This window comes from Gambusia affinis, linkage group LG05 (genome assembly GCF_019740435.1).
Source record: "Gambusia affinis linkage group LG05, SWU_Gaff_1.0, whole genome shotgun sequence".
Classification (NCBI taxonomy): domain Eukaryota; kingdom Metazoa; phylum Chordata; class Actinopteri; order Cyprinodontiformes; family Poeciliidae; genus Gambusia; species Gambusia affinis.
Window position 1 is genome coordinate 14859613 of NC_057872.1, and position 17851 is coordinate 14877463.

Here is a 17851-nt window from a genome sequence, read left to right on the forward strand (position 1 = left end):
TATTTATGTCTCTGTTTTGTTCTCTCAGGTGCAGGAATAGGCTCAGCCTCTTTCACCCTGATGTTTCCAAAAGAAAAAGGCACCTTCACTTTTACATGTGCATGTTGGAAGCACAGGTAAGTGATTCGCAAAAATACTGATTCTCTTGGGGGAATGATAAACACAAATTCATGGTAATTTGAGCAATCTGTTAAGACAATAAATTAACAAAATGTCCCTTTGAGATGCAGCGCGCCAACTCGCTGTGGTAGCTGAGGGTATGCACAAGGTTCAGTGTGTATCCAGGGCAGGACGGCGACTCAGGAAGCATGCTTTCAGCTCACCAAAGTAGCCAAGTGTAAGATGGCATTACAGCATGATCCTAATTACATAAACCCCTCAAACTGTGTCAAGAGCACCTCTTTAAAATGTGGAATCCTATTCCACAAAAAAATCCTTGACACTAATTAATGTTGGATTTATATATATATATAAACATATATATATATATTCTACTTTTTGGTAATTTTACATTTACCAAACTTGTGTTCTGATGCTTTTCACACACATTCCCAGGGTTTTCCCCCCTTTTTTTCAGTCGATATCACAAAACAAAAATCTGTATTTAATACAATCTGACTCGATTCACTAAAAGGCCAAGTCAAATGTTCAATCTGACCACTGATGCAGGGTTGTGTTTGTGGCCAAGCAGCCTGCGCCTTTAAATTTTTCATCTTCCTTCATAATTTGACCTGTCCCCCTGCCAGGGGCGTGGAGCCAGCACAGCTATTTTTAGGTCTGGAGCTCTGACGACTGGAATACGAGAGACACAGAGAAGGAGTTTTTACTGTGTTGTTTCAGCTGGACAAACATTTAACCCCCTCAATCCTTTTATCGCTGCACAGCCATTAAGCCAAGAAGGAAATACTCAGCTTGTGGGCTCTATGCAGGCACATAGTAACCCTGAAGCTAAAGCATATGTGTGATGTGATTGCTGCTATTATGCAAACAAGCACTACCATGTATAGTCTATATGGATGTTGATCACCGCAAAATACAGGAAAGCGCCACAGTTTGTTTACTAAATATAATCATAGAAAAAATTTAATAATCTAATATCAGAGCGGACTGTGGTGCAGAACCACAGACATTTTTGAGGGGGTTAACATTTAAGAGCCACATCACAGTTAAACAGATTTGACAAACTCCTGATCGCCATGGTTTACTTTGGGCTCTCATTCTGGCTGGGATGGTGAGAGTGATAACAAGCCCTCGAGTCCATGGTAAAGATTGCTAAAGACCCAGAGCTCCATCTGTCACATTAGCTGTCAGAGGAGGCCGGCTCTGACCCTGGTCTGGCCTTCCCATGTACTGAGGCCGAACTGCTCAAAAGGAGACACAAGACGGTCAGGGCAATATGAACAACTATTACTATGACAGGAATTTTTGCACCGAGGTGGGGATTTCTGTTGCCAGGTATCACAGCATACCAAGTTTTTACAGAATTTGAATTTAAAACTGGCAAAGAATTTAATCTTATCATTGTCATGGTTTAGAGTACTTAATGAGAGCCCAGAGGAAATGCTAGAGTGATCTGACTTTTCTCCCTCTGTGCAGGGCATGGAATAACTTAGTAGCACCATCTTGGATGAAACTGTGAAGGGCTGAGCATTTTCTTATTTATTCATAGCATCTCACGTTATGGTATCTGTCTGGATCTCAGCTTAGTTCTTCAAAAAGCATTAAAGGTGAGCAGCGAATTAGCAGAGAGCAACACATGTTTCTGAGATGATGTACTAGTAGCAGAGAATAATAAAGTCTATACACTGCAGGTCACCTGGCTTAAAATATGCAGCTACAACTTTCTCTTACTTATAAGGAAAAGAAATTCGGCAGTTTGGAAATTTTTCTTGTCAGTAAAATCACCGACAGTCATTGCATGATAACTCAAAGGGGGCTGCAAGTCTCTCTTTTTATGATCAATGTTTTAAATCTGCAGTAAGCAAGCTACAAGTGGTTTGTCTGCTAACCACTCAACTGCAAGACTTGCCACAAAATAGTTTTTTTAGACCAGCAATTTATATGTTATGTGCCTGAGCACAAACAAAAAGAACTTTTATTAATTACAAAGACTTCATTATTAGTGTCAACTTTAAGTCGATTCTTGAAAAGCCTCAGCCTTGCCCCACTGCATGTTCCTCAAAAACAACGCACTTCTCTTAGCTGCGATTAACCTACACTTTTTTATTTATAACTAGCTTCCTGAGGCTGATGAGGGATTGCAGGATTGGAAATAGCTCTGCCCAATAAGCAGGGTCCAGTAAACCTGCAATGTGGCAAGCCCATTATAGCTCCTACTGCGTCACTGGCGGCCTTTGTCTGCCTTTAGTCCTATTAAAGCTTTGAACGTCAGCATCCCTGCTGGAGAGCCACTCTGCTCTGCGCTCCGGGGGCCAGGACTTCACTGTCTATCACCTTCCTCATATCAAACAGAAACTCTTATCTGTGTGAGTGTCTGCATATTTGCACATTGATCTTCAAACTGGAGCAGTGAATGAGCATGCATTAAAAGGAACAATATTTGATATGAAGCAAAATGAGGGAATTTGTCAAAATTCCACTGCAATTAAAGCCTTTCAATGTAAAACCTGTAAGTGTACAATGCCGCAAAGAAATAATTCCCCCTATAGATTTCGTTTGTTTCATGCATTAGTCAAAGTTAACTGTTTCATGTTGCCAGTCTAATATGTTTATCAAACAAAGATAAACAGAGCAGACACTGGAAGCAGTTTTCTATTGGTGATTTCATTTTATGAAATGAAAAAAGCCATCCAAACCAGCCTGGGCCTGTATAAAAAACTGAATACCCCCTAGAGCTAACTGGTTGTGCTTGTATTTGTAACAATTGGAAATTATTGTTTTACATCACTGAGAAGGAATTATGACCCATTCCTCTTTGCAGAATTGTTTTTAGATCAACAACATTAAAGATGTTTTAACCATGAATCTTCATGTACAAGATCACACCACAGAATTTAATTCACTGTTGTACCTGCTGGTGTGCTTTATACTATTGGTCCAGCTTGAGCTTAAAGACACAATCTGATGGCAGGACATCCACCTTCAGAGTGTTCTGCTAGATCACAAAATGCATGATTCTGTCAGGGACAGCAAGTTCTGGAGCAACAAAGAAGTCCCAAACCATGACACTGCCACTACCATGTTTGACTGTTGGTAAGATATTCCTCTGAATTGCTGTGTTAGTTTTTCAGCAAATGAAACAGGCCAAACACCATCAAAAATCTTTGTCTCTTTTATCCACATAATATTTTCAAAAATGTGTTGGGGGGGTAGATGAGAGGTACACAGAGCATAGGATGTTGTTCTAGATTATTTTGTGACCTCAAGCTCTCTTGGAATAATTCATGTTAAATAAAAAACAAACCTGTAAGGATGAATAATACTTTCTTTCACACCACTGTATTTAAACTTCATTTTGTTACTATTGTCTTTAATCAGCTCATATATATAGTAAAAACGTAAGAAACAGACACTTTCCCGTGTGCCACTTCCACAAACTATACTCATAACCTGGCTTACCGTGATTTTTTTTTTCCCTGCCAAATGAGCCCACACATATCACAACAATTACAGCACCAGATCCAAATCAAGTCCCAAAGTTCTCTGGCTTAATCACCATAACACTGCAGCCTTGTGACACATTGTGCATGATGAAACCCAGCAGGGAGGCAGACTGCAGATGAAGGAGGGGAGCAGAATATAAGTGTTGCAACAGATATGAGAAGGGAACAAACGCCACGCCTTCTTTCATGCTCGATCTGACCCTGAGAGCATTTTGTTCCCTTTAAAAGAGCGTGACCCGTGCGTGGGAGGGGATGAATCAGGAGTGTTTTGTTGTCTTGTGCTTAATGAACTTAAAAGCTGTTCACCTCTAGTGCTGTAGTTACGCAGATTTCATCACGCTACCTTGGGAGACGAGTGGCAGATATGATTCTGTGTAGGTGCCAGTTTCTCCATCCTACCCAGTGGAAAAAAATCCTTAATAATTGCAACTTCCCACGTATCGCCATACACTCCAGCAGCCTCACCCTGTCCCCTGAGTTCAGTTTCTCTAGAGCCCACCTCGCAGTTCTGAGGGCAACCAGGTGCAGAGGGGAAATCACCTTTCTACAACAGTTACATCAGCCAATGATGAGTCACTGTTGGCTGCAGCGAGGATCAAAGATCAATTTGTGGTGTGAAGTCATAGTCTGCACACCAAACAGAGCCCAATGTACCTGTTAAAAGCTCAGAGTGAAGCTTTGTCACTTCAAACAGCCCTTTCCTCCTTTTACCTTGTGGTAAGGGCTCATAAAAGCACAAAGGCACCATAACCAATGACTTGATGGTAAAATCTAATTAGCCTGTACATCTGGGTGAGTTATGCGAGCACGTTTCCCCCACTAATGATTTAGGTGCTCTTACTTTTATTGGGTTATTCTGTCTGGCATCCTGTGGAATTTCCTGCTGGACGTTCAGGGTGGTATGGGTTGCATTTAACAGGTTGGATCAAATAGCATGAAAAGCATTAAAACGTTGTAAAATGCAGTCATGTTCAGAATTTGATCGAGAGACATTTTCAGCAAAGTTTTGCAAAACAGCTTGTAACAGAGTTAGATGTGGACAGCCTTCTGTGTTTCCGGTGAGGGTGCCATTAAAGTGCAGAAATAAATCAATGCAAACCAACATACATAAACAGTTAAACAATAACAAAGTGACAAAGGTAAGGAAAAAAAAGAAACACACATTTTCAAAGCATCCACTTATTGTGAACTGACCTTGAGTCAGTTTGCTTTCTAACTTTGAGGTCCTCGATCAAATGCCTTCATCTGCTGCCATTGGTTTCCTAAAAATAGATGTGTGGCACAAAGGCAGACTGGAAACAGAGGCCAGCTCTCAGTATTTCTACTGATCAATGTGCTCATCTCTGCTGGAAATCATTGATTCACTGTTTGTATCAAATTGACCATGGACCTGTTGCACAATGATGGGGTTGCATATAAACAACTCTGCTTATGTCCCAATTTGTACATGTTGCCCTTCTTTGTGTCTAATTGCTAAGGAAATCATCCAGGCTTGTCTCTCACTTTACTGAAATTGTCACATTAGTCAGGCCTTTCAAAATATCATTATCATGTTGTATGTAGCTTTTACTTTATAGTTTTTCTGCCCTGAAACTAGGGATGCTTGTCAATGGGGAGAAATAATAATTATGGTTACTTTGGTCAAGACTATGACCAGTGGCATATTGTGTGCTGCTCTCAAAGATGAGCTGAAAGTGCTTTTTGCCAAATAGTAAAGATCACAATATGTGAGCATCGTTTCTTTATTTGAATATACTTTGCCACAGCATTACATTAGTGCAAGATTTCTGTAAAGTACACATTCAAATACCAGTATATTCTACACCAAGGTAAACTAGAGTGCTTGGGTGTTTATTAGTCAGTTTGCAGTAACAGATTTTATTATTATTATTATTATTGAAAATCACTAACATTTATCTGTCAGTCACACTGTCACACAGTAAGACTCAATGGACTTAATGCAGGGGTCTTTGACTCTAGCTGTTGAGGGACCAGTGTCATGCAATTTTTAGATCCATCTCTGCTTCAACACACCCGAGTCAAATAATTAGGTCTCTAGCAGGACTGGATTCTTTAGAACTTGACTACATACTGAGGAGGTGATCCATTTGATTCAGGTGTGTTGGACCAGGGACATATCTAAAAGTTGCAGGACACCAACACCTGGACTTAAAGGGCAGTTGTGTGGCTCTAAGCCCATACAACTGCCCTTTGTGCACTTTGATTTTGGTGTTCTTCATTTTTGGATCATTTCATCCCTGCCTTACTTTCCATAATATTTTTTGAAGAATTCAATGGGCAATAAAGCTTTGAATGTCTCAAGGGCATTGGTGGTGCAGAAACAACATCCCTATGTGGATTGACCAGTAAATGTCTTGGTCACATCTTGTCACATCTTGAAGAGAAGTGTCCATTTGAGATCTCTTTCCATGGCCCATTGGCCTTGTGCCAAACCTTCGCATAAGATAATGTGCCCAAACCCATGAGAAGGTGAGTAAATCAGTCATCCCTCCTATGACACATTCGAAAAATTAAATCCAGAAGGTAAGTGGCTTTACTTTATACAAGTAAGAGTCTAACAAAAAGAATCAAACCAGAAGCTGCACCAATCAAAACAGTTGTTGTCCATTGTTCACTGTTCACAGTTTTGTTATTGTCAAAGTGAATGTATAGGGTGAAAAAAATCTTAAGCCATCTACATACTGTATAATTTTTAAACTAATATAAGACTTGAACATGTTATACTTTGCCAGCTCATTGTTATAAAATCTCAACAAAAATGTCTTTGTGAATGAAAATGTGAAATTGTTCTGTTTTTATTGGAGCAAAACCAAATGAAAAAGGCTGACAGAGGCATCAGTCCAACAATAAATGGAGGTCAGCAGTGCTACTTCTCTTGTTCCTAGATTTGGATGCTGAAAAGGAGAGGAGAACAAGAAAAGGGAGACAGCTGTCAAAGCACTCATTGAGCAAAAAATGATACAATTTCCAATTTACTTGATGTTTTTCATATGTTGTTTTTAATCATGAGTCTGTCACACTGATAATCACATACTGGCTGCTGATTTGAGCTCAAGAACATAAATTTTCTCTCTCTACTTGGACAATTAAAGCTTTTGTCTTGTGGGCTAATAACTGCTTGGTGTGAACCCATCTTTGTCTTCTGAAGACAAAACTCATTTAGATCACATCTGGATATTAGCAAATTTCAAGAAATTTTGCGTTTTAGTCAGTTCATCCATTCACGCTTTCTGCATTGCAAAAGTGTTGGAGGAAGCAAAATGTTTGGTTTAATAATTGGAGCCAAAGAGAAAATTGAAAATAGCAGTATAATTTGTTGCACAGTAAAGAGCACAAGCTCATACACCGACATCCCTGAAAAGCCTCAAGAAACAAAAAGAAGCAACTGCGTCATACAAACACAAGGCCAAGCAGAAACATGTGACTTTTAGTGTAATTCAGACAAACTTAGCTGACCTTAAAAAATACCACATGGATTGAATAATAAACAAAGGTTTTCTGTTCAGAGGCATTTTCCTGATTCATTCTGCTGCTTAGCTTGATTATGAGTTGATAATCAAAGCATTATCTTGCCTCAAAGCTACCGTCTGAATAATCAGAACTGAATAAACATTTTTTGTTTTTTTTATCATGATAGAGGGATTAGGTTTCTCATTTCTTTAGCAAAGGTTCCTCATTTCTTTTTTGAGCGTTTATTTTAAACGGTTACACTACTTCCTATCAAGAAAAGTAATGCTGTTAAATAAACAGCTAAAATTATAGCTACTCTGACTTCATCATTGACATTTAAAGATGCAAATAAAACTTCATTCATGGATTGAAACAGACCTCGGAAAATAGCAGAGTGACAGGAAATCGAGTTTGCTATGGGAAGGGCGGACTGACGCTTATTGTCCGAGCCACTTCCACCTACGCCACGACTACAGAACAGCAACACTGATCTCCTCCTGTGGTGCCTCAAAGGTCTCTGAAGCAACAATACTTCTGAAAAATAGCTCTTCCTCTGATTATTAAGGCAGCCTCATGCATGCCGGGAAATGTCCCACAGTGCTCTGGCCACCTCTGTTACAATGTTAATGTCTGAACGGCTCCATATGCATACAAGCTGGAGGGTATTTTTAAACCCTTTGCTGGGGTGACCTTGATTTTCTGGATCTTTTTATGGCATCATACCCCCGACATGTTTTCCCAGCAGATAGAGACAAATTCCCTATAACAAGAATATTAAAGCGCTTAAGCACAGTCTGAGAAATCCACTGCTAAGACATGTTCTATTTTTAACTAATCCACATAAGCCCCCATTTCCTGCCTATAAATAGTTCAGGGGTCATCTCACCCTTTTAGAGGGAAAATAAGTGTAGCACTACAGTTGCTTCAATAACTGAATTATTTCTATCTTACTCTCCCTCTGTCTTAAACGCCCTGCTTGTTCCTACATTTTACTGCTACATCCTGAATAGCATGCTGGCACATCTATACGGAGGGTTGTATCATTAACAGGGTTATAATAATAAATCTTGCTCGAACTATCAGTTCTATCACTCTGTGAGTTTCATCGGCTCAAATGTGCCAGAAAAAATGTTCCTGTAAATAAAACAGGGATTTGTGGTACATTGTCCAAGTGGTGTCCAACTGCTACCTTAAAGTAACAGTGCACCCTACAGGTTGGTTAGAACTAGACACGCTGTACGAAATGGAAAGACAAATAGAGTGGCAAATAGGACTCTGTTTGGATCTTTGGTTTTTAAACACTGACGTTTAAAAAAACACAAATGTTCATAAAGCTACACGCCACCAGCGACAGACTAAAGGCAATCAAAAAAAAAAAAAAAAAAAAAATCTTTGGGTAAAGATCCAAACAAGAGAAGATGTTGTAAAAGAACTCATAACAAAGAAGTAGAGTCAACACACACACTGATGTTACGATATTACACACAGACATTTACAATGCCTTTCATACTTTGTGAACCTCAAACATAAATATATCTTGTTGGTATTTTATTTTAGGTAATAGACTAACACAAAGTAGAAAAATATTCTGAAGTGAAAGAAAATAGAATCATGGTCAGATAGTACAGAGAGCACTTGTGAGCATCAATTTTTGATAGCATTTAACCCTGGACTTTAATTAGGCCATCCAAAGACAATTATCTTTTTATCCAGATCCTTTTATTATAACTCTGATTGTATGGTCAGTTTGTTGTTTATGTAGAGGAGAAACCCTTCTAAACTTCTTGTAGTCTATACCAGATTTTCCTCCAGGGTTGTCTTGGGCTTTTTCCACCAACCTTTTTGTATCTCTGCGAAAGAAAAACATCCCCACAACCTGATGCTACCACCACCATGTTTCCTACTGGGGATGGTGTGTTCACTTTCCTATTATTCCAACAGCTTGTTCTTAAAAAGGTTTGCATGCATAAAAACAAGTGCAAATTTGATACCACGTGTCCAATTAAACCAAGTCCAAAAACATCATGAATAAACTTCAATACTGTGCCATGTTAACAAACAAAACACTTAATATGTTCAGTTCAGAGACCAGAAAATCATCCTGGAGTCAAAGTTCCCTTATGGGCTTGTATGAAGCAAATTCATGTTGTAATAAATTATTATAGGCTTACTATGGCTTGCAAAGTATGGGTCAGGAAGTAATATCCCATCATTTTTCAGAACCTGCCAAGAGGGGGATTATGCAATCACAGGAGGATTAGATATACCTCAAACCAGGGTGAACTGCACCACTTTAGGACACAAAAAATATTGCAATATTTTTTTTGTGCCCATATAATTTAGTGTTCCTTGTTTGGAATCTTTCAAGATCAGGCCTGAAGTAGATTTCATGTAGGACAAAAAGTAAAGTTTGAATTTAGTCAGACCAAACTCTCACCCTTCATCAACATGTTTGCTGTCTCCACTACATAGCTTGTGGAAAACTGCAAATGCCTCTAGTTATTGGCTTACTTTCAACACTGACTTTTTTCTTGCATTGTTACATAAACGGCAGATTCATGAAGTAACAGCCTGTTGAGAGATTATCTAATTTTAGCTGCTGGTCTCTGTGGGTCCTCTAGAGTTACCGTGGGGTTCTTGGCCACTTCTCTAATCAATGCTATCTTTGCCCAGCCTGAAAGTTTAGGCAAACCCCATATCTTGGTGATAATGGACTGGATGCTCCGAGAGACATTCAAATCTTATGATAGTGTATTATAACCTAACCCTGCTTTAAATTTGTCCTCAACCTCCAAAAGAAATCCCTGATCTATCTGTTTTGTACTTTGGTTCTTATGATGCTGTTTCTTCATTAGTGAGCACTAATAAACTTTTGAGACCTTCACAGAAAAAAATGATTTATACTGAGATTAATATGTGCACAGTTGGTCAGTATTTGCTAATTAAGTTACTTTTGATGAAAACTGATTGAGCTTTAATTAGGAGTATTAGAGTCACGGGAATTAAATACAAATGCATGGTAGGTCTCTTTAAATATATATTTGTGAAAACACAATGAAAACCATGTATAATTGTCATTCCACTTAACAATTATGCACTAGTTTGTTGATCTCTCACATAAAATCGAGTTTAGACCCAGCTAATTGCAGTGTCAGTTGCATAGGGCTTACCAAGCTTTCTTCTCTCTTTTATAAAAAAAAAAAAGGTGTGGAAAGCACCAGCACAAAAACTAAAACTGTTACTACTGTCTGACCTCCAAGAATGTGAGTGTAAAACTCAAAGATGTTGAACAAGGTTTTGGGATTCCCACTATTAAATCAGCATTTTAAGCTTAAAAAGAGTAAGAGAGAGAGGGCAAATACCCATGTGCTGTATTGCTTCTTTGGTCTCCTTCTGATCACATTCATTCACATCATTGTGTGGTTTAAAATACATCTAAGGGATGTGACTACAGCTTCCTTTTCTAGGTACTTGTCATTTTTCCCTTGTAAAAAGATTAAATACTTCACTCAATAACCTTTTACAAGAACTCTTTTTATCTTTTTGCTTCTGATGAAAGACTTTTGAAGTAAATTCCAAGACTTTTACCTCAAATGGAAATTCCTTTCTGTTTTGACAGCAAATTGGCTGGTAAAACCCTTACACACCTATCTGGCTAATGTGGACGCCACTCTTGGATATACAGTTAGTGTGTCCAATCTCTGTGTAATCTCCGGATGCATTTGTTCTGCACATTTCATGCTGTGCGGGAAGGGGCTGCAGCCATGACCTCCTGGTGTCCCATAGTTAAAAGATGAGTCGAGGTGAGAGGCAAGCACCCTCAGATGAAAGGCAACAACAAAGAGTTTAGTAAGATCTGCAGCACGGTTGTCTGGGTAAGGCGTGACAACTAATGGGTTTGTGAAGACTGAGGTTTATCTGGTTTTGCCATCAAAGTGAAAAAAAAAAGAAAAGAAAAAAAAAACCTTTCCCAGTTAGAAGGCAGTTGGCATATCAACATTACATCTATCGCTTTCACTGATTTCACCTTGCAGATTTTACACAACCGGATCTAAACAAAGCAGATGTACCTGTGCGTAGGCTTACCGCTCAAATACACACAAAGATGAGATGAGATCAAGCCAAAAATAAAGTAGAAGGAACAGCAAGTCCAAATAATAACTGACTTAAAACGAAGAATACAAATGTATGAACCAAAAAGAAAAAAGTATCACACCGAGAAAATTCCTAGAATCTACTTGAGGTTGGAGCCTTCAAATCCCCCTTTATTTATTCACACAAGAGTCTTCACAAAGACTTGAATGATTCATCCTTCCAACTCAGTTTGGACGGGGAGTAAAAACAAATGCAAGTGGGGTTCCCCTAGAGAGACCAGAGGTGTAGAGTGAGGTTGGATGAACAACAGTGAGAACACCAGGATGAAAACCCACTAAGGTTTCTGTGTCTCAGCTGCAAAAGCAGCCAGATGCTTCCCCTTAAGCCACAGTTCTCCCTCTCACTATCTAAAATATTCCTCACACATACACCTACCTACCCACACAATTCACCACCAATCCAGGATCAAGCTCTTTCTTGCTGTTCATGAGAGCTGAATGTCCTGCAGTGCAGCTGCACTGAATATATTTGGTAAATGCAAATAAGATTGAAACCACAAAGAGAGGAAAATCACATCTAAGTTAGATTTGCTGCACCTTGGCTACATGCAGTTTGTCTGCACAGTGTCTACCGTACAGCAACACTTATGGCGTTTAGCAGGAGCTCAAGCCAAGAACAGCAAAATAAATAAAGGTGCGAACAAGACTCTGTTTCATTTTTAAGACTGCATGCCAATATGAAGCCCAGAACTACTCTATGTGATTCTGTTTAACCTCAAAAAGATACAGCACCCATGGAGAAGCCTAATAGAAACCAGGACTTTGGGAAATGTGATGCATAAATTCTATTCTTTAAAATTTAAAGGAAGAAGTATTATTATAAAACGGCAAATGATTTGTGAGTTTCACATAACTGTGAAAACTGCACAATGTAGGAGGTTTGGATCTACTTGGCCATATAACAATTTTGCTCAACACTAGCCTGGTCATTGCCTTCCTACACAATTCTGCTCAATTTTCATCTCTTTTCAATGTCCTGCTTGGGATTCCTCCCATTTAGTTTAACTTCTCCAGTTGAAAGCGAACAGATTAGGAGTTCTGAATAATTCCGTCAATTTTCTGAGATGTTTATAATTATATTCTGGCATGGTTACAGTCTGACAATGGCTGCAGAGAACGTGAACAAGAGGCATATATATATAAAATTTATTTTTTATTTTTTTGAAACATTACATGATTAGTCTGGCTATGTGTGTTTAACGTTTTCCTTTGCAAGGTTGGCCTCAGTGTCTTTTATGTCCTCTGACATTTTCTATTCCATGATTGTTATGAATTTGGCTCCATCCATCTTTCTATCAACTCTAACCAGCTTTTCAAGCCATGCTGAAGAAAAGCAGGCCCAAAGTATGATGCTGCCACTGTACTTTTACCATGGGTGATGGTCTCTTCAGATTAATGTCCATACTTCATTTTAGGGCACCCATACATCCTTTTCACATGTAACTCGAAAAAGTTTTTGTCTTTTTTGGTCAGAGCAAATTTTGTTGTGTTAAATATTGTTTTGTTAACAGTTTGTTGTGCCCCCTGCACTGTTTGTGGCGAACCAATCATGGAACTTCATATGGATTTTAATCTACAATAGCTTATTCTTGCGTCTCTCAGCACTGACTAAAATCATGGAGTGCAAAACTAACAGTTGCTCTGTTAACAGATTCTCCCACTCAAGTTGTGTAGCTCCTCTAGAGTTTCTATGAGACTCGGCTGCCTTTCTAGTTAATGCTTAACTTATATTATGACAAAAGCATAAGTTTAGCCTCTTCCTGTCCAGGTTCTACAGTAAAGGATTCTGAATACGAATGTACCCCACACGTTCAGATATTCATTTGTAAAATAAATACTTTCACAATACTGCACTACTTTGCTTTTGTGTATATAATAAATTGCCAATGAAACACAATGAAGTTTGGGTTGTAAAGAGACAAAATGTTAAAAAGTTCAAGAGACATCAATGCCTTTGCAATACATTTTTTATTTATTTTCATTTTTTTTCATTTGTCCATTCCAGAATATTTACTGGTTGGACCTTAAACCAGTTCCAAAACTTTTTGTAATTATGGTAATATTCCCTCCAGAGTGTAACGTCTTTGTAAACTCCGATGCTATGGGAATCTACATAAGTCACTTAAAACAAACTCGCAGACACCTTTTGTGCAGCAAAGAGTAAGGATCAAAGAGTGAGACACAGCCGAACATAGACCAGGTCTGTCCTCTGGGCATCAACATCAACCCCTCCCCCTCCAGGTCTGCTTCACCTTCCACAAAAAACTCACTGACCCAAACCCATTTTTTCCAGTCTAAGAGAAATGTCAAGTCCAGACCTAGAAGTCATCGCTTTGAAGGGAACACAGCAGCCAAATATAGCTCGTAGCCTCCACGCCTCCTGACATACATCAAGCTCTACAGGCTCTGTGAGCTGTGGTTAAATTTGGAAAAGTGCCATGCAGTCACTTACTATTAAACATCATAACTATACAAAGAAAATTATACCCAAGCAGCAGAGTATGCACTGTTGCCTGGAAACCTAATGCCATGTTAGGGATTCGTCTTGTTTTGAAACAGAAAACACTTACAGGCCAAGCCAATAATAGATCATGGAGCACATAAAGAATAAAATGGAAGCAATTCAAGGGTGTCAACAATGACGGGTGATACAAAGCAGAGAAGCGAACTGGGAGAAATGCACAGTTAAGAAAGAAAATCTCAGTAGTTCTAAAACTGAAACCACTGAAGAAATGATTACTGTTACTCATGTATCAATATGAGATGAGGCACAAAAAGATAGCTTATTTTTAAAAAAGGGTGCAAGGCACAATTTATCAAAGCTCACTGACTTGTTTAGATATTACAGAAATACACAAATTGCCTCTGGCCAAGAAGATGTGAATCATTTCTGTTGGGATCCGGTGAGTCATTGCAAAATTTGAAAACCTAAAATGTCCAATTGGATAGAAATGAGTTGCATAAAATGTCATCATTAGGAGTGTCAAGAAAGACAGAACTGTTGCTTTTTGTACAATCATTTCCTAATGCTAAATTGTTTTCCCAACTGAATTAGTGCACTCAAATTAAATATTAAGTTTTCTAAATGTGAGAGATTGTGCCTGTGCATTAAAACAAGACGTTTTAATGCTTTAATACACATTTTTACTATCGAAGTTGCTATAATCATATGGAGGTTCAGAATGTTTCAATAATTTATTTATTTTCTATGTCATGTTTCATGCAAATTTGGCACACAAATAATTCATTTGGTAAATTGGATAGACTTTCACTGCTACTGATGCTAATACCCTCTTTGATTTTAGAGGCTCAGATATTAAATCTCATGGAGAATAGCGGAGACATTTTGATTCTAAAATGAAGAAATGTAAAGAAAAACCAACATTAACACATATTGACAATGATACACAGTTGCATTATTCCTTTTATTTAGCAACTTTGTTGGAAGTATAATTTCTGACATAATTACGTTGTAGGCTGTCTTTATAGTCAAAAACAGGAACAGAGGTGTTGCTTACCATTTTCTTTACTGACATTGTGAGAAAATTAACTGTCTTTACTCAGTCCCACTTTCTATTTCATCTCTGTTGGGGACAGATATTTCATAATGTCATTAGAAACATTGCAAACACCATGTTTAAGACAATAATATCGGCCTGCCATAGCTAGCGTGTATAAGACAGCAGGAATATCATGCAGCATGCTGGCTCTGTGAACACTTCTCACCAGTTCAATAGACTTATCAGGTCTCCTGAATAATTCACAGATGCCTGCCAAAATTTGTTCTTTCGAAAACATTTTGTCTCATTAACACATTCCTTGGTACTATGAAATTATGTGTCAGGCTGAGTGTAAGGTGCTGATAAAATGACTTTCTCTCCATGACACAGCTCAGATGGTACCTGCCCCCTCAAGCCATCTGAGCAGTGTAGACATCTGTGAGCTGCAACCTGCCAAGAACAAGCCTAATGTAAAAATATCAAAGAATATTCTGAAATGGAAAGACGGCTGGAGGGTCATTTGGACAAACTGCAGTGAAAAGCCTTCTTGTCAAGAATGAGCTGTGTTTTTCCTCTGTCCCTGTCTAAATGAAAATGTACACTGCCAGGTCTCGAATTTATGGGTTTTTCTATGACTGCTCTGAGAAACAGCTCTGAAAAGCTGTCAAGGCAAGAAACCTGTGGAAAGAGCGCTTGTTACCAGACGCCAATATCCAGCAGCCATTTGAAAACGAGTTGCATTTGTGAGAAACGTTTTTGTTGACATCACAAAGTGTCGATCAAAATTGGAAGATGTCAAAACACTGTACAGCATAATTCATCACAGCTACAACCCTTAATTTATTTAGATCCAGAATAAAATTAATTCTTTATATTTTGTTTAAAACAAGATTTATAGGTCTGTAGATGTGAATGTTTAGTAAGTGCTCACTTCTTTATGCGTTTATTTTAATTAGTCATATTATCTTGTGACGTTTTAAAGACGTATTGATTAATTTTTGATGCATTACTCATATTCTATGGAGAAACAAGTCATTTTCACAGTAATATTTAACTCTAAGAAAGATATCACTTATTCTCATTTGTTCAGGGTTACCTTTAAAAATTCTAAGAATAACATCATGAGGTTTTGTTGGTTGAAGTTGAACTCAAACGCAGAGACACCGAGGTGGCAAATGAATTAGACATTTTAATGAAAACAAACTTACAAAGATAACAGGTAACCAGGTCAGGAATAAATAAAAATCCAAGGAGAACTAGGGAAAGTAACAGGGGTAAACGAGAGGATCTGGTAAGTAGTGGTTGAAAATGATAAGCTTTAATACTGGGAGGTTGAATGCTGAGACAAAGGATCTAGGGTGATGAGTAAATGGGTGTGAGTGAAGCAGGAGGCAAACTGAGGAGAGGGAGAGAAAGAGAGTGGCACAGGGGCAAGGGAGTGTACATGGGGGAACAGGAAATAGGTCCAACTCAAGAATATAACTATACTAAAGAAACATATTAAAACTAGAGTAGCTCAAATTAACTAGAAAGAAAAATAAACATGATCAGAAATATTAAGAAGAACTGAAGTAAAGCTAAACAGAAAAGAAAATTGAGAGGAACAAAGAAACATATAAATAAAACCCAAACCCAAATAAACACCCCAGATCCTAACATTAACATAATTTAAAACACATGAAATGACATTTTAGCACAACAATACGATCTCTAATACATGTGATATTAGTGATCTAAAAACATATTATTTATCATTTTTAGAAATAATATTGATCAAGATCTCTATAAAATTAAAGATTGCTCCTCCTCCTCATTCCCACTGGATTGGAAATATTTTTACTTGTTTTTGAGGGGATAGAGAGCAAATCTCACAAGTTATAGTATCTCCTTTATGATTTTTTTTCTCTTGTTTTATGTAATAGATCGACACAAACTGTTGCATAACTGTGAAGACGAGGAACTAAAGAGATACATGGTTTTTAATATTCTAAAAGTGTGGTAAATTTGTATTCTGCCCTCTTGACTTAATACTTTATCATAACGATTGTACTTATAAAGCTGTTTCTCCTCTCAATAGTTTCTTTGTTTTTAGACATTTCATGCCTACTTCACATTCATTGTTATTGTTGTATTACCAGTTCTGCACACCTACAGAATAATATTTTTACACATTCTCTACAAAATAACAAAAACTCACTCAGATTTGATGGAAAAGCAACTGGCCATTAATACCTCCACTAAGTTTTGTCCAATACACCTGAATCAAATGGAGGAGATATGTCATTTTGCACAGGCTTCCAATTTTATCATCATCTAATCAGTGCATCTTTTTTTTTTGGTGTGTTTATTGTGTCCCCCATAAGACTTTTCCAACAACAGCTGTTCTTGTTTAGTTTCTTCAGATACCACTGAATCCTTCACGAACAACTGTACTTATAGTGGATTTCAATTTAAAAAGGCTGCTGGTGATGGACCTACTAGGCAGGAGAGCTAGAGGAAGAAAAAAGAGGAGACTTATGGGTGTAGTGAAAGAGGACATGAAAGTAGTCGGTGTGAGAGAAGAAAATGTGAAAGATAGGGTTACATGGAGACAGATAACTCGCTGTGGCGACCCCTAAAGGGAAAAACCGAAAGGAAAAGTAATCTATAATCACTAATTAGGTGGCTTCTGAAAGTAGTTGATTGCACCTGATTTTATTTAAGATGACCAAACTATAGGGAGGGGAAAACAAATGCAAGCCAGGGTTTTAACTGTAAGAAATTTGAAAGCCATGTATTATTTCCTGTCCACTGCACAATTACGTACTGCTTTGTGTAGTTCTATCTCATCAATAAAAGTTTATGGATCCAACAAAATGTAAATAAGTTTAATGAACAAGCCATATTGTTAGAAAGGAAGATAAAAAAAAATTGATTCACGCCACTATAAATGGTTTTTGTAAAAGTCATTGCAGTTTTGTGACAACTGTGTGATGCATCCAAGCTAATTGACGATCTTTCCAATAAGCACTCTCCTGCCTCACTTCACCAGTGATGAGATCATACTTCTCAAGCAGGTCTATTTATAGATCAGAGCGCCAGCACTACAATAGCCCCCATCCAT